Source organism: Neopelma chrysocephalum, unplaced genomic scaffold (assembly GCF_003984885.1).
Source record: "Neopelma chrysocephalum unplaced genomic scaffold, ASM398488v2 Primary Assembly neopelma1_70, whole genome shotgun sequence".
Lineage (NCBI taxonomy): Eukaryota > Metazoa > Chordata > Aves > Passeriformes > Pipridae > Neopelma > Neopelma chrysocephalum.
The window spans coordinates 4,433,075-4,459,627 of record NW_020897730.1 but is presented as its reverse complement, the minus strand read 5'-3'; the positions used below and the strand labels follow the sequence as shown (position 1 = coordinate 4,459,627).

General features: G+C 41.9%; 2 long non-coding RNA genes across 6 annotated transcripts in view; one reads left to right on the top strand and one right to left on the bottom strand.

Moving 5' to 3' along the window:
- Nucleotides 1-26,553, bottom strand: part of LOC113968999 — a 108,794-nt gene that overhangs the window by 79,616 nt on the left and 2,625 nt on the right. For 2 of the 4 annotated variants that reach the window (XR_003534705.1, XR_003534706.1), the window contains exons 2-5: nucleotides 23,380-23,540; nucleotides 22,590-22,709; nucleotides 22,191-22,262; nucleotides 4,043-4,137 (exon numbers count right to left, since the gene is read on the bottom strand). This is a non-coding gene — a long non-coding RNA (uncharacterized LOC113968999). The remainder of the gene's footprint in view (nucleotides 1-4,042; nucleotides 4,138-22,190; nucleotides 22,263-22,589; nucleotides 22,710-23,379; nucleotides 23,541-26,553) is intronic. The other 2 variants (XR_003534707.1, XR_003534708.1) reach the window with 1 other exon arrangement.
- On the top strand, nucleotides 16,656-20,271 carry LOC113969001. 2 transcript variants are annotated; one of them, XR_003534711.1, is made up of 4 exons: nucleotides 16,656-16,779; nucleotides 18,168-18,280; nucleotides 18,638-18,769; nucleotides 20,142-20,271. It is a non-coding gene; the product is annotated as an uncharacterized LOC113969001 (long non-coding RNA). The 2 variants fall into 2 exon arrangements; XR_003534712.1 differs by lacking the exon at nucleotides 18,638-18,769.

The window sequence follows — 26,553 nt, the reverse complement described above, 5'->3', positions numbered from 1 at the left end:
CAAGAAGAATTCACCACCAAGCATCCACAAAATTTAAATAAGTACAAAATGACACTCTGGGAAATATTTGGGAAAAAAAACCTGAAACTTTAAAGGGTAGGCAGAGTTACGAGACAAGATAATCAGCTAATTAAACCTGAAGTTAGTTGATAATTGTAGGCATCTTCCAATGAAATCACAAAATCCTGAGGACTGCATGTAACCTACAAAAAAAGCCACATGATTATTTTTTACAAGGAAGCAGTGGAGCACTGTGTTATGGGAAACAATCTCAATCCTATTAAATTAATAGCTCCTGGTGGTGAGCATACTACAAACCATGCTGTGGAATCCAACAAAAAAAGCCTCTTGGAAGAGCCAGCTCATGGTTTAGAGAGTGTGGGCCCATATGCCTTCGTTTGCACCAAAAACTTGTTCTAAATGAAGCTCTACTCCAAAAAACATACTTGGGATGAAGCTCTACAAAAAACATCACTGTCCATATGTTGGCTTCATGTGATACTGTTATAATCTGCAGGTAGCAGTCAAAGAAACTTCCATTTATGAGACCTAAAGTAGACTAAGCAGAGGACTCAGCAAACCATGGGGGAAAAAAAAAGTATAGCATAGCTGACAGAGTATTTTCCAAAAGCAATCTAAAATCCACATGCTCAGATATACAGCAGTACCTCACTAACTACAGTAGTTTGGTTATTCCCACTAGTGTTACACTTGAGATTTCACACTGCTTGTATCTTACTGATTTACACATAAATTGTGCTCAATCTATTTTACTTTGCTTGCTTTGAAAGCTCAGCTTGGGATCTGAGAATCGCTCTGACAAACATCTTTCTCCATCTCAACCCATAATAATAGTTTGTGGGACAAATAAAGACGCTGATTACATCTCTGCACCGAACTGCCACACTGAAAGGTTTTCTGCCCCAGAATTTCGTATAGAAATTGAAAGGAGAGGATGATTTTGCTTGCCCAGAATTCCTCTACTGCCCAGTCTCAATAGGTGCACAAATTGTTTTTCTGAGCTGGCTCTGAGCCCAGAGCAGGACACAGTGTACTCCACTCCCTCCCTGGCCCACCAGGATGAGAAGAGTTGCGGGAAGATGGACAGTGGGAATGGGGCAGAGAAGAGCTTTGAGTTTCTGGTGTAGGTGGAGAAATACTGTGAGGTAGGTCTCTGGAGCAGAAAACTTTGGAGGTTGACATGGGCAGTTTTTTCTGAGGTATTTCTAGCCAACCACCTGGTTAGGTGATGGGTGCACGTGCACAAGACTGTACAGCCAAGTCCTTTCACACATCACTGTGAGGCCTCTTCACACACCATGTCTGTTTCTCTCTTCCCAGCTCACCACAACCCATCAGAAATGTGGCAGTTGAGTGCCTCAAGTATGTTGTGCTCTCAGTAACACCCAAACCATCTGAGGCCAGCACTTCCGTCACTGGATGAGACCACGTTACAGTGCAGTGGAAGTTACACAAAAGGGCACTGAATACCACACTCTTTCTCCAAGCCAGGCTCTGAACACTTCCTGTAGAATCAAGAAGTAGCAGAAATGTCACTGTCAGGAGAATCAGCAAGTTTATAATACAAAGATGAGATACACTGGATTATTGAAAAAGGAAAGTGTGTGCCCAATGGAAGCAAGGTCAAGTGACACGGGAAGACTTCAGAGATGCTGTTTGCCACTGTAGGGAGAAAATTTATGTGGCCAAAGCTCAGCTGGAGTTGAAGCTGGCCAGAAACGTGGGGGATAATAAAAAGAGCTTTTCCAAATACACTAATGGCAATAGGCAATATAGAAATATCGTCCCATTCCAGGATGAGGATGGTCACCTCACAAACAGGGACAGAGACAAGGCAGAGATGTTTAATGCTTTCTTTGCCTCTGTCTTCAACACGGATGATGGACCAAGGGGGTCTCAGTGCCCTGAGCTGGAGGACCATGACTGAGAGAGTGATCAACTCCCAGTTGACCCAGAACTTGTGCAGGATCTGCTGCTCCAGCTGGATCCCTATGGGGCATGATGGAATTCATCCAAGAATCCTCAAAGAGCTGGATAATATGATTGCAAAGCCTCTCTAAATGATTTTTGAGCAGTCTTGGGGATCCAGAGAGGTCCCAGCTGACTGGAAGCTGGTAAATGTTGTCCCGATTTTCAAGAAGGGCAAGAAGGAGGACCCCAGAAACTACAGGCCTGTCAGTCTCACTTCAGCACCTGGCAAAGTTATGGAGAAGATTATTCTGGGAGGTATTAAAAACACCTGGTGGACAACGCAGTCATTGGTCACACATGAGGAAGTCCTGCTTGTCAAACCTGATTTCCTTCTATGACAGGGTAGCCCACCTAGTTGGTCTAAGAAAGTCAGTAGATGTAACCTTTTTGGACTTCGCAAAGCTTTTGATACTGTCTTTCACAGTATCCTTTTGGATAAAATGTCCAGCCCACAGCTGGATAACCATGTTATTGTGATGAGTGAGCAACTCTCTCACAGGTTGGGCATAAAGAGTTATAGTAAATGGGGTGACATCAGGCTGGCAACCTGTCACTAGTGGGGTTCCACAGGGCTCCATCTTAGGCCCCTGTGCTCTTCAACATCTTCATTAACAACCTGGACGCAGGACTCAAGGAATACCAAGTAAGCTTGCTGACAACACTAAACTGGAAGGAGCTGTTGATTCCCTCAACAGCACTGCAGAGAGACCTTGACAAATTAGAGGGCTGGGCAATCACCAACCATGTGAAGTTCAAAAAGGGAAAGTGCTGAATTCTGCACCTGGAATGGGGCTACCCTGGATGTACGGATGGACTGGGGAATGAGATGCTGGAAAGCAGTGCCAGGAAAGGGACCTGGGGGTCCTGGTCCATGGCAAGTTGAATGTGGCAGTCAGGAGGGCCAACCATGTCCTGGGGGCATCAAGCAAAGCATCGCCAGCCAGGTGAGGGAGGGGATTGTCCCACTCTGCCTCTGCAGTGGGGTGGCCTCACCTTGAATATTGTGGCAGTTTTGGTCACTACAATATAAAAAAGATAATAAGCTCTTAGGAGTGTCCAAAGGAGGGCAATGAAGATGGTGAAGGGCTTGAGGGGAGGCCGTGTGAGGAGCGGCTGAGGGCACTTGGTCTGTTCAGCTGGAGAAGAGGAGACTGAGGGGAGACCTCATTGCAGTCACTCTTGTGACCAGTGACAGAACTCGAGGAAATGGCATGAAGCTGAGCTGGGGCAGGTTTAGGTTGTATATCAGGAGAAAGTTTTTCACCCAGACGGTGATTGGGCACTGAACAGGCTCCCCAGGGAAGTGGGCACAGCACCAAGCCTGTCTAAGTTCACAAAGCATTTGGACAACGCTCTCAGGCACATGGTGTGATTCTCAGGGTGTCTCTGCAGGGCCAGGTGTTGGGCTCAATGATTCTCATGGATCCCTTCCAACTCAGCATATTCTGCTCTATTCTATTCTATTCTATTCTATTCGAGGTCTGCAAGGAATTTCTTACCTTTTTTTTATCCCTGTTCATTTTTTCTGTGCCTCTGCACTTTCTGGTTCTGGTTGATGGCTACCTACATACTTCTAAAAAGACTTCCTTCCTCATACTACCTCTTATTTCTGGCCAAAATAGAAAAAAGAATTTTCAAGCCAAACAAATCCAGAACAAGAGAGGTTTTTTTCTTATAATGATCAACAATTTATGTTGTTCACACAGTCAAACTTTTTACATGTTTATTGACTTTTGCATAGTCAAAAAAACTCACAAAAACATTGAGATTTTTCTTAGCAGATTATCTTGTTTATAAATTAATGTTTAAAGAGAAAAACAAATCTCTTGAAGAATGTGCCCAAAATTTGTAATCTTAGACTCATTTCTGGGAGAACTGGATTGCTTACAGTGGCCTTCACATAAAAAAATACTGATGCCAACAAATGTCTGCCAGCTGTGCATGAGAAACACTCCTTTTATTGCACTGAACTTTGTAGTATTAGTGATGTTTCTAATAGACATCTTCAGACACTGATAAAAAATATTTTGTATTTTCTCAACACACTCACATGAAATGGTTGTTTCAAGTGGATCTGTCATTGTGGTTTCCTGGACTTCTTCAGTCTTGTTGGAAAGCTTGTAAATTCCCATGGCTGATAGTAAGCTAAGGAAGGAAATAAAAAATAGTAAATACCACTTTAGTGGTGTAAGTCCTTTTCTGCTCTTTTTTGGCTTAGAGTGCATTTTAGGAGATTATTATCAGCTTTTACACAGACTTCAAAACAGTTCCATCTGGGAATCCATCCGTAGGTCCATTTTGCACCCTCAATTGAACTCCTTTCCACCAAATCAGGCTTCACTAAAGATATATACTGGCAGATCAGCATTTGGCTGAATTAAGCAGGTCTGGGCTGTGAGTTTATTTTACAGGAGTACTTGACAATATCAATACAATAAATGGCTGAAGCAACTGGAAGGAAAATCACTCTTTAATATCATATTACTTCCTACAGCTACAGAGCAGAATTTGTGAAAAAAAGAATAAGATAAATTAGATGATCTATATCAACGTGCAGTGACTAGGTATTTAATATCTGCTATATTTTAATTCTTTTTTTTAAACTGGAGATGTTTTAAAAACTGAAAACAAAATGCATATAGAATATTTTTACAACACAGAGGAACAACAGCAGATCAGCTTTCTGAGGTTATACCTCTTTTTGCACTCAGATCATGTGCTAAAATTGCTTATGCTGCTTACTAGTATTGCTGCAGATGAGACCAGGATGCAGCCCAGCACAGTTGCAGAGAGCATGAAATACACAACAAGGACTATTAGTTATTGAGTCCAGCTTACTTTTCATACAGCACCTCACTGTCTCATATGCTGTAAACAATCCCATGACTCCTGGAGAACATGAATAATAGTGAAAGGATCATGCCTTCTGAACAGAAGATTCCAGATTTTGCTGCAGTTGTTCCAAGAGAAGACGTAGGAAGAAATTCTGACTAGCATAATGCTGCTAGAAGAATATTGACACTGAGCTGACCCAGTGACAGCACTCAGAGCTGATGAAGAGATTTAAATGGTGCATTCTGGTGAGGGGTTCAAAAGTCAGAAGTCATAACCCAAAATAATTGTGTATAGCGGAAATTCAAACTATTTCACTCAGGGTCAGAATGATGAACTCATGGAATTAGTTGCCAAGTAAGAACATGGAAACAAGCACTGCAGTCTAAGTGGCTTGGAGACATCTTGGCACTTTTATGGAGAGAGAAGGGATTAAAGGATCTAGTGACAACACAGAAAAGTGGGGGTTAAGAAAAACTTAAGGGAGGACAAACCCATGAGGTCAAGTGGCATTTTTCCCCTCCAAACGTCATTTCCTCTCTTTTATGTCACTCTTCCCAAAGACATCATGTCACATTGAATAAACAATCACTAAAGCTTAGATGAGGAATGGACTTCTACTGGATTGAAACAGGGATGAAGCAGCACTATCTTTTCCTCTGCTCCACAATAAAAGTAACTGCTAACCAACAGGAACGGACTTCTTTATCTATAAACAACACCATGCATTTGACCCACTCAATATAACATAGCACATGAGGTTTTCTCATATCACCCTCTTCCTGTTACCATATCTTCTCCAGTCCCATCAGAATAGTACAACTGACCAGATAACAAAATTAAACTGAAACAGCTTAATGTCAGAACCCAACTGTCTAATGTACTTCATTGGTGACACACTTCTTTATCTACACTACCCAAGATATTTGCAGTACTAGCATGGGCACATCATATGCAATTCCAAGAAGTACATGAAGCTACTGATCATTGTTTTAAGTGATGAAGCACTAATAAAGGCGCTATTTTAGACATTTTTACCTGGCTCTCATTATAGAAGAAAACCTGTTCCCATTAAGAGGTGGCATCAAATATAAAAATATTTCAGCTGGAAACTACATGCCTATATAAAAAAGATGTGTAAAAGAAAGTGCATTTTTAATTTAAGGTCAAGTATTAAAACAAGATTGTAGTAAAAGTTCTTACTATTTGACTCTTCCAGAAATAGTTTCTACAAGTTAACTAATTCTTTTACATTTTAGCTGCTTTCCTTTGCCTCTTGCATGAGTTGACACATACTGCAACAGCTGAGGCACATAACAGCTTCTCTAACCAGCTTTGTACTGATCTGTCCCCAGGACATGTGGGATGCTCAAATATTCTGTGACACTAGCTCACTGCATTGTGCTCTGTCCTAGTTTGTTGAGTTAGGCTCTAATTTCTTGGTCTCCAATGTACCTGTAAAAATAAGATCTAAGAAGGAGAGTAGGTAGATTATGTCAGGGGTTACACTTACCATAGAATTATGAATACACTGATAAAACTATTTGGAAACCGACTTTTCTCAACAGCATAAATCAAATTACATTTTCCAGAGACAGGTCCACCTGGATATATATCATTGTAAAATCACCCAGCCACTTCTTTACCAAAAGGTGTGGAGGGATCCCTTTGCTGACGTTCTGTGAAACACACAGGTGTGTCTCAGCTGACTCAGTAATGTTTAACTGAATTGTCTCCAAGTCTTGCTTGCTGATGGGCTTCCTCACAGGCAGAGGCACTGGATAGGTTTTGTACCTTTCTAATCCTGAGGAGAGTCCCTGAGAATGCCTGATATGTGGCAGCAGCAACCTGTCAGACCAGACAGACAGAGATTCTTCAAGCAATACAGGAGCTTGAGTGGGAGCTGATTCAGATCAGGAATGAGTCAAAGCAAGAGAGCCTGGGCCAGGCCTGTATTCAGGGGGATGCAAGGGGATTTGTCCAGAGGTAAGAGAGAAAAATTTCAAAAGTTTTCTCAATTGCAGGGGGTCTAAATGGAGTAAATCTTTGAACTTTTGGAACATCACAATCATTTTACCAGAGACCCAGTCTTTTCTTACATACAGCATAAAAAAGATTGTGTCATGCATCTTGCACAGAAACCAGCTCAAATCCTGGGATGTGGCATTAAAGAACATTCCTCTGATTCTACCCACACAGACAGCTCAATTTTCCCAAATCCTTCAGCTTTCAGTTACCACTAAAGACAGATATCAAAATCTTTGCAGACTGTATTACCAGAAAAGAAAAACGTTTATTTGTTTTTCCTCTCCTTAAAAACATTGTAGAATCACACTTTGCTAAAACATCTCTGAGCTGCCCTAGAATTTCAGCTAACCTACATTTTGTTTCTATCCTGTTTCAGTCTCAACCCCTACCTATCTCTGCTGAACCCCATAGTATTACATAAAATGCCTCCAAAACTTATCTAAGTTTCATGTAATAGAGAAATTTTATATTTTGGCACTGATAAAAAGATAATTCAGATTATAATTATAACTATTTACCCCATGTAAAGCTTACCCCTTACAGCATAAAACCATTTTCTCAATTTTAATTTTGTTTTGTTAAACCTAACAAGTGGCTTCTAATTTAATTTACAATTAATTACTTTCAATATTCTATCTTAGGCCATTGAAGCTTCCTCTTAATTAAAAAGAACTATTAATTATAGCTTAGTATTCAATTAGAAGCTATGTAGTAGTAATATTTTGAATTCTGAGAGACAACAGTTATACAGACAGAAAACACATTTGTAGATGGATACTTCAGAAAAGTAGATGTAAGATGGAGTTCACCTGTCTAGAACTCTACAGTCCTAATTCTTAAAAAAATTGTACACAGACATCCAGACAGAGACTCAGCAAGTTTAAAAAGGCCAAGTAAGGTTTAATCTCCTTCTCCCTCTCCTTCCAGTAGTGTGATTAGGTGTAGCACATGGGTCACAGATCCTACATATCCCTGGGTTATGTACCTGGCACTGTAAGACCAGCACAAGTGCAGCAGGGAGGACATGCAGAGTATCACTCCATGCTCACCTCCCACACGGAGCCTGCCCGGCACCTGGACTGCAAGGATTTCCTGGGCCTGGGGATTCACATGGGCAGTGCCTGCACAGGGCTCACTGCACTGCAAGCAAACAGAAATAGGGGATTTTTAAGGATATTTTCTGTTTTCACATGATGTGTTTGGTGTCTTACTGATACAGAGGCTCACTCCTTCCTGCTCCATTTTGCCATTTTGGTCCAAGATTTTGTCTGCTCTGTAAAGGTGTGTCTTTAATGGAACAAGGCTCATGAGCTTTTGTCTATGTACAAGATCAGTACTTAAGCTAAACAAGTCATCATCCTCTCTGAATCCTCCCATACCATTGCTACGTTAAAGTGATTTGTAACAAAGGATTTATAGCTCATTATTCAATAATGGATGTCATTCTATCTGGTTCCTTTAATTACATGTCAACGATTTTTTTTAATCCTTTTCCAACAGAAAAATAAGGTGCTGCCACTAGCAGTCTGCCTGAAAGGTTCAAATGTCAGGGCAGTAATTTTGAAACGAATGGATTTGACTCAACCTATGTGAGAATAAAAATAGCTATTAGAGATTCCCTGACAAGTTGCTGTGACAGGGAAAAGCGTAGAACTGCTTTCACCCTCCTGCCTCTGTGACTTTGCCTCTGTCCTGAATGGCACAGCACAAAATGCAACACCAGAAAAATAAATAACCTGGCCTGAAATCTCTGTGGCTTTTTCTATGGCTGGGACTAGTCGTTCCTCCTTTACTTTCTCAGGCAAGGGATTGACAAGGGAGTGACACATCCTCACCTTGGCCAAGCCCTGAACACAGTGGGCAAAGGCACCGAGTGTGGGGGGCCACAGCCAGCAGGACATAATACTCCTGCAGCAGGAAGGAAGCTTCTTATCCCTCCTGAAGGCTCAGGGACACACCAGGAAAGCAAGCAAACCCACAAAAAATAAAAGAAGAACACACACACCCCACTCCCCAAAAAAAGAACAAAAGAAAGAAACTTTAAATGCTGGAAATAGGCAGAGAGCAAAGACAAGGCTTTAAATTGGTGGATGCTACTTAACCCAGACAATTCAATAGCATACAACTTCAAGCCATATAACTTCTCCCATACATAAAATAAGTGTCCCACAGCATTCTACTTACAGTATTTAAGGAAAGTACAGCAGAGGAAGTATCCCTTGGGGGCCAATTCACCTCTTAAACATTTTCACCTTTGTCAGTGTCACTTTTATCAGAAAATTTACGAGGACAACATGTAACCTGAGCTGCCTCCAGAGAGACCACAATTTGCAACATATCAGGTGGCTGCTTCTGATGAGCAGGAGAGAAGGTGTGAGGGAGCTTTTTCCCCAACTCCTCTGATACAATGGACAAACAGCCTCTAAACATTTCCTAGAAGAAACCTCCATTCAGGTGGAGCAAAGGGCCCAGAATGAATAGGAACAGAGAGTTGTCAAGATTATTTTGCCTCTTTGAGCCCCACCTTTCCTACTGTAAGATGAGCCATGCTGACATTCATTGTAAGGCACTTAAAGAGCTACAAATTAGAAATGATAAATAAGAATTAGCCATTATTACTCAATAAGGATTCAAGAAAAAGGTGAAACTGGGGTTATAGAGATAAATGAGATGACTTTAAAATTCTTGGAGAAGACTGCCCCAGAAGAGGGATATTTGAAATAAGGGGCTCTCTGTATTTTCTCCCTCTTCCCTTGGGAACAATTGCATTAGGAGGTCGGAAAGAGGCTGATTCCTCCTCAAATCTGTGTGTCTTCACTATAGCAACTGGTAACTAAATATTCTTGAATTAAAAACAGATCTGGACAGGTTATGTCCTGACAAACACAATGTAGTATGATGTTTGGCCATTTTGTCAGCCACTTCATATTTCCTTGATACCATCATTAACAGGCTGCCTAAGCACCACAAAAATAGATATGTGACATTAAAATAGCTTAAAGGTTTCCTGGGAAAACTATATAACTGTATGAGACCAGCTCACGCATCCAGAACTGTCACATGTAGAAAGAAAGTCCTTTTAAACATTGAAAGCCTGTGTCCTCCTCCACTATACTGACATTTTTACCATTGCCTTCCTCTATTTGCATGTGACTGTTTTCCATCTACCACTATCAAACATTCTTCCTCCATCAATGTTTTCATTGTTCTCATTATTCATTTCAGTTCTGCAATCTTTCAAGACTTTTGCTCTAGCCAAGCTGTCACGCTAACCTGGCTTCTCTGAAGGCACTGCCTGCAGCTAATTCTGTGTAGAAAGGCCACCAGCCTGGAAAAGCAGCAGGGAAGGTTAAATTAAAGACAGCACAGAAGACATGCTTCATGTGCAACCTCTCTCCTGCTCTGCAATGACATATCAGTCTCCTTGATCATTTCTACAGATAACAGCCAAACCAACAAATGACACAAGAGAAAAGGACTTGTCAAAGTAGAGGGTGACCTGTGCCACCAATTTCCCTATTAAAGGAATGGTTTTGTTTATTGCTGGCACCTGTTTTCCACCAGGGACGTATCAAGGCTCGAAGTTCTCAATCTGTTTCTGTTGTCAGGCAGGACATCTCTCTTTAAACTTTTATTTCTGTAGTGGGGTACAAGACTAAACATAAAATTAAGCACCAAAATACTTTTGCCACTTGAAAGGACAAAATTTGCTGTTGAATATTTCTAACGTGTTTGATTTTACACCTTGTCCCCACAAAATGTGTTTTCCACTTGTCTCATGTGGGTGTCCTCAGGCTTTTCCAAGTTCTTTCTTTCCCTGCTCTTCTTTGTTTTATCCCAGACAAAACCATAATTAGACAAGGAGAGCAGTATAACAGTTGCCATAAAGATGAAAGCCCTGGAAGAGTGGCATGTTTAACACCTTTCAACCAATCTAAAGAGCCTGGGAAGATGAAGAGAGAGAACTCACTGTCAGTGCATATTGTTGGGGTATAAGGAAAATCAGCTCATGACTGTTGACCTTTAGGTTTTCTTGCTTTGGTTACAGGCTTATGCCACTGCTAAGCCAGCATGGTCTGAATTAAATTCCAGGTAAAATGGTTAGAATCATTGTGCATCCTTACATGGTCTTACTGTCCCACAGGGGACAGCCTCTATCTACTCACCCGCACACAGATTCCCTGCACTTGGCTCTGTACCCGGAGTCGTAAGAAAGTCATTTCAGGAACGGTGTTCTAGATTTCTTAAACAAACAGTATACATTGGAATAGTTACTGCCAAGGATTAAAATAATGCCTAAGTGATTTTTTCCAGGCACTCCACAATACAGTAATTTTTTCATCCAGCAGCCTTTCATGTGACACTTTTATATAAAAATGTTTACAGGAAATAGCAAACTTTTCTTTCGTTCTTCAGGTTACATGTACCCCCATAAAATGCAAATACTGAGTGAAGTCATTGAACTACCTGACACTTAAAAATGAACACATCTAAGTATCCTGCTTAAGATCAAATGGTGGCTCCCAGCAGCTAAACGGATATTTCAAACACTGGATAACTGATTTTTTCCTGGCCTCCAACTGCCACTTTTAATGGGGAGTTGCACAGTGAATCTTTACTAGCAAAGATGGTGGGCCTTAGGGGGTCAGACAAAGGCAGTCTCCATTTGCACTTGTGCAGTGGGATGCTCCAGCCTTCATCTTTGTGCACTTTTAAAATCTGAAATGAATCCTGGGGACTGTCACAGAGCAAACACACGTACAGGAACACACAGTCTCACAGCACACCAGAGTCGATGCACTTTCTACCAGACCTGTAGGAAAGCTGGCAACAGCTGTTGGGAAATGCCAGCCAAAAACATAGACTCTACTTCTGCAAAGACTTTTCCAAAGAAATGAAAATGTTTCAAATCATCAGAGAACTTTCAGGATCCTCTCTCATCAGAATAGTTTAATAATGATGTAAAAATGTCTGTGGCATTCAGTTTTCCCTTTCTTCCATCCTTTCTCCAAAGTTTTAGGAGGGGTGTTTTTCCACAAAAGTAAAAGCCAAAAAGCCTCAAAACCAATTTGCAATTAATGCCTTTACCAGTAGCACATACAGAGAGAGGCACACTGAGCCTCTGGCACAACAAACATGAAGTTCCCAAAGCTGAACTCAATGGACATGGGCTTGTGAGCCCTAAAATTTCTGTGGTAGATGCTTTGGCTTCTTCTTCCCGTGCTGAGCAAAAGATGACACAACACCCTCCAGCTGAGTGGGAGCGACTCCTAAGCAAGTAGCAAAGCTTTCCTAAAAAGGACCTATCATTTTCCTCTTTCATTCTTGGTGGGGAGATGTCAAGGCTGTGCTTCTCTTCCCTCTGCCCTTCCTGGCATATGGGGCTTTTTTAATCAAGTGATTATGTCACAGTCTTCTTTCCTCTCAGTAAAGAAAAACATCCAACCCTTCAGCATTCTGACTGAAATCGCCTGCAAAAACAAAGGATGAGAGCAACTTGTCCAACAAGGTGGGAAGGACACATGTCCTTGGGCTATGTTGGCTGCCCAAAGTGTGCTTGTGAATGTGCCTTTTTGCTCATGACTATGCCATGCTCTCCATGCCAAGGACACGGATACACCTGCGGGTGGGCCAGAGTGTGCACTGGCTCTAGGACGTGCCAGCTCAACACTTTGAGACAGGAACAATCTGCTGGAGCAGGAATTTCTTACATTTCTTACAGGAATTTCTGCTCACGGAAGAAATCAATCACAAAGCTACACACTGGGTACAAAGAAGCTTCCAGGTCTCTTCATGTCTTCTCCCCCACTGCCAGCTGTGGGAAGAGAGCAGTTGCTACTAAAGAAAAGGGGCTTCATATTTTGCCATGTTTCTTGTCATGTTTTGTCTCCCTAAGGCCTTATCCCAGCTACTATGGAAGTAAATTGGCAGGCAAGAAATGCTGGCAGTTAGGATTGCCATGGGCTGCTTTGTTTCTCAGTGCAAATAATCAGTGTATTTTACATTTTATGTTTACCATCAGAGCTGCAGGCAGCCACAAAGGCTGCACTTCCAGCTTCACAGCTGCAAGGGGAGATACCACAGCCTGTGCAGAGGTGGCTTTCCAGAGGGAATGCTGAGGTGCCTGCCTTTGTGTCTCCCTGAGCACACCTAGGGAAAATACAAAGTTTCTGGGCAGCTAGGACAAAGTTTGCTTCTTCTGCACAACAAATCCAATTGACCAGCAGTATGAAGTATTAGGCATTTTAAATCATCAGAATTTATCCAAAGAAAATGCTGTTTATGTGAAATACTTTGTTCCAAACCTTCCCCAGGTCAGAATTTGAACTCAGCCTTGATTTCCACTTCAAAGCTGATGATCCTAAAAATTGAGGTTCCAAACCAAATTAAAACCCACCAACAATAAAATTTTCTACAAACAAGAAACTCTGTTTTCCACCACATTGGAATGTGTTTCATTGAATGCAAAAACGAGAATCTTGGCAAAGATACCAGAATTTTATCACTTACTTTTTCCAGAGGAGTCCTGCAATATTTATTACCTGCACGGGATGAGCATAATGGAATTCGTTCTAACATTTCATCCAGAAGAGAGTTCATGAGAAAGTAAGAACATGTCTTTTAATGAGTGGAACCAAGAGAAACGTGACTGAGACTTGGCCAATTCAGCTCTTCTAAAAGCTTATCCATTTGCAGTCATTGTAAACTTCATTTCCTCACACTCAGGACACACACCTGACAATCTGACCACACAACTCCACTGTACTTTGATGTAAGGGTGAGCCTGCAGTCAAACAAACAAATTGCTTCAGCTCACATCTCTCTTTCTGGCATTTTTTTCTTTCTTCAAGAAACAACTTGGATAAAAGCAAATCTCTTGAGGGGAAAAATATGTTTCCATTTAGTGAGGGACCATCCTTTACCCATCCTCAGACTGAGAAAGGAGTAGTATTGAGCTCTAGGACAAGAAAAGGCACGCAAAAATGCTGAACTAGTTGATGAGCAGCATTTCTACAGGAAGGCAGGAAGAGTGTCAAAGTGCAAAAAAAAGGCCTCTGCAGCCCACATGAGGGGTAGTGAAGGGGGGTTTCAAAGAAAGCACATTTTGGGTGTTCAGCAGCAAAATTATAACTCCTTTGGAAATAATTCCCAAGAAAACTGACAGCACTTTTAGAGGTGGAAGTCTCACTGGGGGAAGAAGCACCGTGGGCTACAGGAGAGATTTGGAGAAGCCAGACAAGCTGCCCGGATTCAAGGAGGCACTGCCACATGTAGTTCCCTGGCCTCTCAATGTCAGCCTTTATTCCCAGCAAGAAACAGACCTCTGGGATGTAAGAGGGGAAGGGGCAAACCAAAAAAGATGAAGTACCTTCCCCCAGCCTGTGCTAGGTTTGTCTGCAGGCGCAAGCAGGGCACGGGGTCTGTGAAGCAATAAGATACGTGACCAGCTGATGACACGGCAGAGCTTAAAAATAACATTGCTGATTGGAAAATGTCAGTGTCCATTACACAGGACACACTGCTGGGGCTACCTGCAAAAAATTTCAGAAGTTCTGTGGGGGAGGAGTTTACATCTTTGAAACTGCCTGTTACATCAGGCTGCAAAGCAAGTAAATGCTGAGGTCTCCAACGTGTGCATTTCTACAGGTAATTAGATCTTATAAAAGTGTTTATCTATACAATAAAGGAGCTCAGGAGAGTCAGCATGATCTGGATTAAAATTGTTTCCAGTTTGGGCATGGATATAGCTGAAGGAAAAGCCACTTCACAACTCAAAATAAGCTATAATAAAACAGTTTAGGAAATGTCTTGTTACTTTGCATGTACTGAATAATGGGTAATTTCACAACTTTCAATACCCCTACTTAAGAGGAGCTTTTATAAACCAAATTCAATGAGTTCTGCTCAAGGGACTCTCTTGCAACACTGTGGAGCTTGCAATATCCACAGGTATTGCAACATCTAATTGCAAAATAAAGGCTGTTTTCCTCCAAATCTCCTCATGTTCTACTTCCAGCCAATGGTGACAATGTTACATGGGCATGGTTTTCTTTTGGGTAAGTTGAATCAGCTCAATAGTCATCTGACAGGCACCCAACATATCCAACTCAAGGAAAGGAGCAGAACTGCAAGGCCAGGAGCTCAGACCTCTCCTGTCAGTAATTAGCACGGCTACTCATGACACTGTAGTGCTGCTCACAAACTGCTCTGCTGTCCCCTTGGTTAGAGGAGACAGTTCTGCAAGGCAGTTCTGTGCCCAGGTGCTCCAGCATGGACAGGAAAGCAATGCTGCACTCCCCACACACATCGTGGCCACACTTACAAAGATCAGGGAGAGGCAAAATTGTCATGAACATACATTGGCCCAGAAAAAAAAAAACCACGACAACTATCTGTGAGTGACAAGCTAACTAGAAAGGGAATTTTTAAATACTCAGGTTCGGAGATCAAGCACAGTAGTTCACAACCACTGACCACAGAACAGTGGGGATCTTCAAACAACTCTGACAAGGCAAGGTTTGCTGGTACCTTTTCCCTTTCCTCCATGTCCTCAGCTGATCCCTGTGCTCTGATCACCTTTCAAGGTACACTCCTTATTTTTCCTCTATGTACTCCAGTCAACTTCTGCTTCTTCCTCAAAATTGCAGGTCAGAATCACTGGGAGGGAAGCATCACTCTGCCTTCTTATGGAGAAACAAAACACAGCACTGTTTATTTTATGTGATAAAGTGAACACAGTCCAAGAGCACAGTATCTTCCAGAAGAGTTCGGAGTGGGACCCAGCTGAAGGTGAGAGGGCTCTGGAGGACCCCCAAGTGCATGGCTCAGTGACACAGCCAGGCTGACCTGCTGGCTGGCAGTGCAGATGGAGGACTTCTGTTCCTATGTAACATTATTCCCCTCTCCCCTGAGCCTCCCACTCCAGGTGCCACCTGTGCAGCCCAGCCCCTTTCATGGCAAGAACCCTACTAATTATTCAGTTCAGTTCATGGGCATGGCAGAAAACTTCAGCTGTGAAGTCTTACAGGTTAAGCAGGTTGAGCAAGCTGTGGTGGTCCACCAGAGCTCATGTAGGGAAAGCAGTGGGAGACAGGAAGGTCTGAGGAGTAGGATTGGCCACTCTCACCTGATAAACTGAGCAACATCATCAAACTGTATGTGACTTCTGCTGGTGGAGCCTGTATTGAGTCTCTCTTTATATGTTTGCATAATTCTGTCACTGGGCACTCAGACGCTCTCAAGTGGGAGTGAGAGGAAGAGGTTACCTGATCAATCAGGTATTTCCTTCAGCTGCAGTTCTTTTTCCTACAGGAAACTCTGGCTTGTATAAACCACTCAAGAAGCAAACATCAAAGGACTCCTCTATCACTTAGTCGGGGTAATAGACTGTACTTGAACTCTACTCAGTGAAGTGAAACTTCTTAAACTGAGAACTGAAGTTAAATTTGTTATTCCTGGCAAACTGCCCAAGAGGAAATGGATCCAGGGCAGAAGTTTGTTTGTTAGATAGCAGTGAGAGATTGACACTTTTATAATAAGCCACAAAAGCAGAAAGAATAGAAAGTAGTTGCTGAAACTACTGATTATTCTCAGATCTGCTCTTAATGCTGCATCAGTTACAAGATTTCCTTTTAGTAATTGTCAAATAATGGAAATCAGAAACCATGAAACATCAGTAAGAAGGATTTTGAGCAAAGATTCTGCATATGAGTCTGATTCAAAAGAATAGGAGGATAAAACACATAATCAGCTGCAGTAGGTCCTTTGCATACAGTAGTTTTTACCTCACAAACAGACTGGGATCCTTCACTAAAGATACAAGGTATTGAGTGCCAGTTCTGTCCCCACTTTCAGTCCATTGTATGCCCATACCCTGCCCACCAGTGTCAAAAATGTGGTGGAAGGAGCTCTCAGTTGTTTGATAGGGTAGACTACGACATAACAGCCAGGGTCCCACTCCAGTGTGTTGTCCTGCAGCTCTGCTTGCCCAGAGATACATAAGCTCGTGGACCTTCTGCCATACTGTGACAAGCAGCCTCAGTCACACCAAGCTCTAGAAAGACAGCAGAAAACTTGGGCTTTGGTGAACAGGCAGGAAAAATGGTTTCACTGCACTGAAATTCTTTGCTATATTTTCTATAACAACCAACTGCACCTGACAGACACAACTTGAGCAAAAACATCACACGAACTTCACCCAGTCATCTCCCAGGCAGAGCTTAATTAAGATATCATCTTCTAAATAAGAAATCTGAAGTTGCATTTTGACTTTAGGATAAATGATGGTTACCTCTTTATTATGTATTAACAGTAAAAATATTCCATGTGCCATTTTGGAATCTCCTTTACTGTCAGTAATTTTTAAGCCGCATTAATTCAAACTAATGAAACTCCTCAACAAGAGGAAAGCAGAGCATTTACCATAAATAGCATGAGACTTTATTCCTTCAGGCATTTTTTAAATATTTCTTTCCACTCCACTATGCCTGGGGCATAGTTTAAAGAGATGATTAGGTATATAGATTTAAGAACAACTCCAAATATTAAGAAATGCTACTGAGCGCATTTGGTAGTGACTCTTCCAAAGTTTATTGCACAGATTTTGCAATGTGGAGGAATTCTAAATATTGTTATACCCCATTCCTTAAAATTTTGTTCCTTTGGTAAAACATTTTATTTGGAAAGGCTTTGTCTAAAGGTTAAACAATCCCCATGCAACCTATGAATGAAACAGAAAAGCATGCTTAGATGTCTGGTCCCACCTGCCAAAACTTCCCAGGCTGTGTGGACACTGGCAGCTCCCAGAGTACATTTGCCTCCAAGTCTTGTCCTACCATGTGGACAAGGCAGACAGTGATCCAACCATCAGACCCTCCAGAGATGCAGGAGAGAGTTTTCAGCTGTTTGGAATGAATACTGACTACAGACATTCCTCATATTTCAAAAAGTAGAAGGCAAAGCACATGGAAGCATCCTATGGATCAGTCTGAGGCTTATGGCCTGCCAAGGTGACCCACGCTGGCTCTGCAATATGCCACAAGAAGAAGTAAAACTTGAACATTGTCCAAGTACATTTCCTGTAGTTTCTGCCTGAGTCTTGGAGAGATTGTCTCTTGGGAAGAAAGATTCATCAATAAGCATTCATCCATAATTAAGCAAATAGCCTATTGGACAAATTTAATAGCAAATAGCTAATGAATGATTTTTATACCATAAGAAGACAAAAAGAGAAACAGGAAAGCATGAAATCATATTTTGGCTTTCTGTGCAAGAACCACAGAATAAATCATATGGTGTTGATACACTGCTTTCAGATTCTCACCCAATAGCTGTAATGATCAAATCTACAGCAACTCTGTGTTGAAAACAGAGGAACGGGGCTGATGGAGAAGGTTTGGTTCTTCAAAGCCAAGATAGCTGCAAACAGGTAACATCTTTACCTTTAAATTAACAGTTTTAGCTAATTGGGCTGTCACTTTTCCAGCTGCAAATCACTAAGCACTTGCCTCCTAAGCTCAGGGAAAAAGCCTCCAGAGACCGTGAGTCAGTGAATGAAAACTGTTTTGGGTCCCATGGCAAAGAAAGTACTTTGCTCTCAAAAATAGATACATTTCTTGTGGGAAAAAACAGCCCAGCTCCTTCCTCTCCCATAGATAATAATGCAAAATGTCAGACACCTCCCAGGCTCCATTCCCAGGAGATCAGGAGCATTGCAGTGATTACTTTGGTGGTTTTTTTCCTTAAAGGTTAATTCATATCTAATCAAAAAATCATGACCCAACAGTTCACTGCCTATGAGAGCATGAGGTGTGGAACATAAGGCTGCCACTAGTGTTGAACTGCTACAGCTGCAAAAAGCAAGATTTGGGCACTTGGAAAACACAAAGCTGGAGTGGGAAGGCAAGGCTGGAAACAGGTAAAGATTGGATGCAGGGGAATGGGCAGGGCCTGTGTCCACTGCACAACAGTGAGAGGCTCCAAAGCAAGGGAAAGCACTTCCATGAAGGGAAACCCACCTGCCTGCTTGTGTTCGCAGCAGAAAGCCCATGGGATTCATTTACTGTGTTGACAGTATGTCCTACAGGTTGGGAGCTGTACAGTGACAGTGACTGGTTGGCTGGATTTGGGCTGAAACAGTAGAGCAACATGCAGTGAAACCCCTTTAACTCAAAGATCATATTCTAGGGTTAAAAGCATGCCATGTATATCTTTTTAATGCAAAGGCTTTCAAGCAGTGGGTTTGCTGATTGTAGCAAAAGAGCACTTGTGGCCCTTACACGGTAACAGCTGTGACAGTGCCACCAAGCCACATCTGTGCTGCTGGTCGTGTTCCCTGCTGCAGTGCAGGCTGAGCCCTGCTGGAAAACTGCACTCAGAGGGGCTGACACCATCTCAGGGCATTGCTGAAACACCACAGTGCCACAGCACTGCAACATCAGGAATCCCTGCTCATCCTCACCCTTCCAGTTCCCTCCACACTGCACCTTACACCTGCATTAACTTGTGCTGACTTTGCAGACAACAATCTCTAGGGCAGGGACAGAAGCACGGACAGACATGAGGACACTCCCCAGAAGTGATTCTGATCCATTATTCTCATTTCACTGGATAAATCCTACACCAAATACCCTGGAAAAAAACAACAAAAAACTCAAAAAAATAAATCCCAGACAGGCCGTTAAACTGAACCCCAGGCTGTGCACTACCACGGCAGGCTTGGCAAAGCTCTTGCAGTCCCAGGGGAGTTGGGAAAAGGGGGAGGAAACATCACAAGAGATGACTTTGCTTACTCACATCATTGGTGCAGACACACTTGTTTACATTTGATTGGCCTCATCTAAACTTTGCTGGAGGTTGACCATAATATTTACAAGCTAAAAGAACAATTATGTAGCTGAGAGCAGCTAAACGGAACAAAACAAAACCAGAGACACAGAAACCATGTCATTTGCTAAAGTCAAAAAAACAAACTGAGCCATCAGACCACACATCTGCCTCACGCTATATAAATTTACACCGTGGTACAATTTGTGCTGCTTTACTGCAATATGGATGTTCTTTGAGTTTATAAACACTTATGGTGCTTATGTGCTCCATGTACTGATTTGTACCATAAAAATTTATATGGAAAGATATTTCCTACGCCTCATCTGTTTGTTTACAGAGTCCACCTTTAAAAGACCAATATTCTTCCCTCTGGGGCCTGTTTACAGTCTGCACCTGTGATGGTTTCTTCAGTTTGAACCTCATGGGCTGTATTTCTTACATAACTGCTTTCCCTCTTTCAGACACCATTAATCATCCCTCTGCCAAGATCTTCTTCCCACACCAGGCTTTACTGTACATTCCTTGCATTTCCATACCATGATGTCAGTCCACCATGGAACAAAGATAAGAATGGCTCAAGATTTTCCTTCAAATGATCCCTTTTCTACAAAGCTATATATAAAATAAAACTTGCCATGGAATTTGGAAAGCACCAGGCTTGGGGATTTGTGGCTCTCTCATATTCCATATCCTTATTTCTTGAAAACTAAGAGAACATGTGCAAAATTATTTTAGAAAAATGAGTGCAGAAGTACAGCGACCAAAGCAAGCACAACAGAACTTTCTAATCAATGGGAAAGCAACCAGAAAAGTATAAAAATTACTCTGCAAATGTTTTGAAAATAGTTTGTCAACTATGCTTGGAAAATTATGACTTTTTTTCACACTTTTCAATGTTTGGGAAAGTGAGATTGTTGCATATATTTAACACCTTTTCGCCACTGTAAATATTTTTTATGTTTTAGAATAGCATGAAGAAAAGAGTACTGAAATGCATTTGCATGTTTCAGAGATAGGATGGACTCCAAATTTTTAATTATGATTTTCATTTTATGAAAGAAAGAAAACTCTAATAATCTGGCAAATTCTTGCCCTATTCCTGGGCAAACATTTACCCTACTATGGTTTTGTTTGACTCAAGTACTCAGAGTAGGTAGCTTCCAACTAAGCAAAGATCTCTGCCTTATTTTGTTGTAACACTAACACTGTAAAGAGAAAAGCCTCCCCATAACATCAGAGCAAAGTGTCAGAGGAGCAGTGTTGTAACATGCCTGGCTGTCAAACATCAGCCTATAAAAATACCCAGGCAGCTCTGTTTTTCTCTTGGAGTGAGGAAGAGAGCTGTTCAGGCAGAACAATATTTGTTTTATTGACAGATTTTACTGTTATCTGTTACTCACCAGTAGGCTCCATTTGCAGTTTTCATCATAGAGTAATTGCTTATTAGAGACATTAGCAAGTTGTTTATTTGAAAACTAATATGCTAATAAGGAACGATCATATTAGCAAGGTGTGCTCTTTACAACTTTATTTGTTTATCCTCAGGGACTGAACTTCTGAAATCCCAAACCTTTTGTTACATACTGAAAGATTTGAAAGTAAAATGTCTGAAATTTTTTTTGTCCAATAATAATTAGTGGTTTTATTGCTGTCATAAATACCAGGAGCTGCCTCTGACAGAAAGATGTTCATAGGATTGAAGGCTATTCTGTACACAACCATTTGCTTGCTAAGCAGCCTGGAAAAATTATGTTGCTGCTGTATTTGCATATTTTCTTATTATAAATGTTACCGTGGCTATAACATACCAACTTTAGTACTTTATTAAGCCCAAAGGAAAGGAAGAAACTAATTGTAGCATAGCTTCCAAGGCTCTGGGAAAGCACCTGTTTCCCTTTTCCTTTGAGCCTTAGGGGGTTTCTAACCTTGGGCTCACCAATAAACTCCCTTTATGATAACCTAGATGGGATCAGTTATATTTACACATCCCAAGATTTCTAACAAACCAAGAAGTGCTTACAGCACATTTTCACTCTTGCAAGAAAATGCTTTCACCATTTGGCACAGCTGAAACTTTTTGTTATGCTGTTGCTGTTTGTTATTTTGCTGTGCTGGGGGTTATTTGTGCTGTACACAGTATCACTTTCAGGCAAAAATTAAGAAAACAGTCTTGTAATGAGTAGTGCCCACAAGCAGAGAGGAGTCTCAGTGATTCCAACCTGACTGCATACCAAAGCAACATCACATTATTTATATTTCAGTAGCACACAGACCCAAATTTGGGATCACAGCCCAACATGACTAGATGCAATGTAAACATGTAGGTAAAGAACCTCCTGATCCAAGAAGCCCATTTGTAAAATTATGACCCAAAAAAAACCCAACCCCAAAAATCAGAAAAAAAGAAAGCAAGCAAAAAAAGAAAGAACAGCAAGCAAACCACAGAGCAGGGGAAGAAAAAAAGGAAATAACAACTTGCATGGGGACTGGCCAAACACAACTCAGCTCACCTCTTGCCTGCTGGATCACCTCGGCACTAGCTGAAAGTAGGATGCAGTTTTGGATTAAGTAATCAGAAAAATCTGTGTAAAAATGGAAACAGAATAAGCTGGATTTTGTTATGCAGATATATAGATATTAAGCATTCTAAGTATCATAGTGTGTTTCCTTTCTCCCTGTTTCTATGTACATACAGGCCTGCATGTGTGCTCATGAATGTCTCGTGATAAAGTTAATTTAATCTTATTGCAGTGTAAGTGAAACACTGAAAAAGAAGGCAACAATGCAGGGAATCAGACATGTTGTATCAAAATCGCACGAATCTGTGGGCTGGAGTCCAAAGCCAGCAATCCTGGCATATTTTGGAAACTTTTAGATTTGAAATTGGGTGAGCACACCCAGATAACTACCTGAACCGTCACTTCACTGACTTCAGATGAGGAAAGAGGGGCAGAAGTAGATGAATTCTCACAGCAAAACTAAAAATCTTCTCACATTAGTCTTCATAACTGTGTAGAGGGAAACTGCAACTGCAAAGGAAAGAGAAATACACAAAAGGCACAATGCTTTGTTCTGAAGCCTCAGCCACTCTTCAGGAAGGAGACCTATCACTTTACATAATACTTTACAAATCAATGCTTGCTTCAAAACATGCTGCCTTTGTGCCAGAAAAGTCTCTCTGAGTAAGGGCTGCTTTACTTCACAGCATGTGCAGAGTTCCTAGGGCTGAAAGTTCAGCTAAATATCTGTGCACTGGGTGCCCTTCCAGCCAAACCCCTGCTCTGCCTGGTACTGAGGTCCCCTCAGCTCTGCTGGAGGATCCCAGTCTGTGCCAAAGGACTACCCTGCATCTGGAGTGTCAGGACAAAAGCCAGTTTTAGACAGCCGAGAGCATACAAGAACATGTGATGTAGTCCCATATTTTGAGATCATTTCAGCAACCCCTTAAAACAGGTCTGTGCTCATTAATGTTCATCCTTTAAATCTTTAGTGTAAATCGTGTGCCAGTGCACACAGTTCCTGCATGTACTTCAGCGGTATGCCATGAACACATGATCCAGCAGAACCAGGAGCAGGACAGTCCCTTCTGCTTATCCTCATCTGCCCCGGATTCTGCAGGCTGCTCCATTTCATCCTGCCAACGCACAAAGGTGGCAGCCTGTGGGCGACAGCTTTCCAAACTCTTCCTCAGATACTCACATCAGCTGGCAGAAATTCTTCAGAGATGGCAAGAGGGCTAGATATTTACAAGTGGTGTTTATTTTTCTGGAACAGCCAGCTGCATGTTCTCTTCATCAAAAAGCTTTGTGATCTGAATACCCTTAAGCCAGTCTCCTGTGTCTCTTGTCCCTCTTGATCATCTTGAAAAAGAAAAAAAAAGAGCACACTTTATGGTGTGCTCTTACAAGCACAGTCTTGTTGGTTAGCACATAGTGGGAGTACAAGATGGCTTTGAGAAGAGCTCTATGTTCCAGCAGGTTTATATTTGAAGGTGACAGTAATGAATGGGATCAGCCTGTTTCTCACTAGCAAGAGCTGAGCCTCAGGCTGAAGACAGGCAATGCAGTGAGGCAGATTTGTGTCCACTTGTGCTCCAACACCGCAGCTTTTAAGGCCCTTCTCTCGGAGTCACCTCGCTCCAGCTCATTGTTAAGGGAACTTGCATATGGGGTTTGTTTTGGTTTCCCATCTATAACCTACTGACTGTGGCTCTGGTCACAGTCTGACTTAGGAGGAGAGCTGCACTGTCTTCCTGCACAAGTAACTACAAGTGAAAAAATATCAGTGACGTCCCGCACTCCTGCCACCACCTCTTGCAACCGGGGTGCTGGGGCCCTGCTGCTTCTGCACAGGGTGTGACACAGTGGGAACACCTTCCCCTCTCACAGCAGAGCAGGGCACACCTTGCACTCACCCACAAAAGCAGCTCCTCTGCTTCACCACCATGCAGCTGTGGGATGGGAAGGACACGCCCCACCAGAGACACTGTCACTCTGACCAGGAAGTTCAAGGTGTGAAGGAAATGGGAACACCACATATCTGAACAACTGAAATGAGCCATCGTGGCTCAAAATTGCCATTTTAATTTTTGCCCAGTGAAGTAAAACTTGCACAGAATACATTGCTGAAAATAACTCCTTTTTCCTCCACTCTTTCCAATTTCTTTTTTTTCTCCAGTTTTGCTAGGTTTTATTTTTAGACCAGTTTTAGTGTCCAGCAAGAACACTAGAGGAGCAGAGAAGATTTTTCTAGCTGTTCAACTGGACTGAGCAGCCCCCAACCTCTCAACTCTAGTTTTGCATTACTGCCCTGCCTTTCTCTTGGGGATCGACTCAGCAGCAGTGTTTGGGTTATGTGCTGGATATAGACTTAGTTCTCCTCCATTCTGCTGTTCCTGCAACTATTAAATTTCCACTGGGTATTTGAAAACAACATTATATATGTATATACACACATACACACAGACATATAAAACAGAGTTCTTAAAAGAACTTGGATCCTGGGAGGAAGCCAGCATTGATTTCTGTAAACTCAGAATGACTCCTGACTATGAAGGAGTTCACGTGTCTGAGAAGCAGCAGTGGAAATTTGTCTTTCAGTGTTTCTGCTTATCACTCATCAAGGTTCTGGAGTACATTCAGATCTCTGTAAGGGCCTTGAAGAAGCTTCACTGAAAAGCCTTGTTCCCATTAGCAAATCTGTGAAATTGTCTGAGAGACTGACATATGGGACTACAGAGAGAGGTATCACATTCATTGATCCTTGCTACCCAGCTTCCCAACTGCAGTGCTTAGCTCCCATAAAGCCTGGATATTTTATCCACTCTGTCACTTGTCACAATGCAGAATGAGTCTGTGAAGTATTAATATTTTTAAGCAAACACATGAGCTGCCAGGACTAAGGAGGAATCTGGCCCAGATGAGAGAAGAGAGTTTGGGTGACGGTCTGATCTACCCAAGTGGTGAGAAGCTCAGGTAGCACACACACTGCAAACCTGCAAACGTGCTGCTAATGTCCAAGGAAAAGAGGCTGTTGCCATAAATCACCTTGTCTGTGAAAATATTCTGAAATGACAGCATCATCCTCTATATTTGGGAGATAAACTATCCAGTTTCTTTAGCCTCTGTCAAACTTTATCATGGACACAAAGAAAAAGGAAAGATAACAAAAAAGAAATCTATCTGACAAGCCACTTATTTTTATCTGCCTGGACCTCTGGGACACAGTTCATGCAATTTCTCTTCTGCACCATTCCCCTTCTTGGAGACATCACACTAGGCAGTAAAATATCTAATTTAAGTCAGTGTCAAAAAATTGGCAACTCCTACATTTCTGAAAGAGTTGAATACGATGTTGGGCTAAGCCACAAATTGGCATCCAGATCAAGTTGGGTTTTTTCAAGCTTAGAATTGCTTAAAGGCAGCCCCTGGAGATGGAGCACAGATACTTGACTTGGACTAATTAGCACTGAAAGAAATATATTCAAAATATACCTGAATGAGGTGGTTGATAAACTCCCAGGACAGAAACGTCCTTTGTTCTTTGCGTTGAGAACAGGCAACAAGGACATTTCTATACAGTGTATGATGGGACACAAAAGGAATTGGAAAGGTTGGATTTCCCTTTACTTGCTTCTGCCACTGCCTTTAACTGTCAAAGTTTCAGATGAGATGAATCCTTGTCCTGTTGTCCCAAACATCGGGGGCTCATGAGTACGAACTCTGCATGTTGTGCTGGCAGCAGAGTGGTTTTCCATGCTGAAACCAAAAGCTTCCCAGGGCAACCTCTGGTCACTACTTCTGCTTCCACCTGCCAGAAAATTACCAGTCCCTGCAGAAACTTCTGCAAACAAACCCTCTTGAACAGCAACAGCCACAAGTGAGTGCATTATAAACGGGAAAGAAGCACTGAAAGGTTCTTTTCTAACCAGAAAAAGGCTGCTGTCAAGTGATTTAATTTCCCTGCTAAATTGCATAGTAAAAAAGAAATTGCATGTAAAGACCACGTGGCTGGGAACGAAAAGCCTCTTGTTGAAAGCTTTCGTTTGCCCTTTATCACACTGTTTTGCTTCATATTCTATAAATAGCTCGTGTGCACTGTTTTTCCTTTTGGCCTCATAACTATGAACTGGTTCCTCACTGGCTTTGCAGAGTCTGAAGAAAATCTCTAGAGAATGTTCTAGGCATATTTGATAGAAGCTCACAAGTGGATTAATTTCGAAACAGGGCTCAGTTGGCACATTTTAAAATATATAATAATTAGAGCTGTTTGTAATAGATTCATCTCCTTCTGCAGCAGAAATCAGGAATCAGAGTAGCTTGGTTTCTGCAATCTGATTTTAGTTACAGTTAGGCTGCAATTTATTTTTAGTAA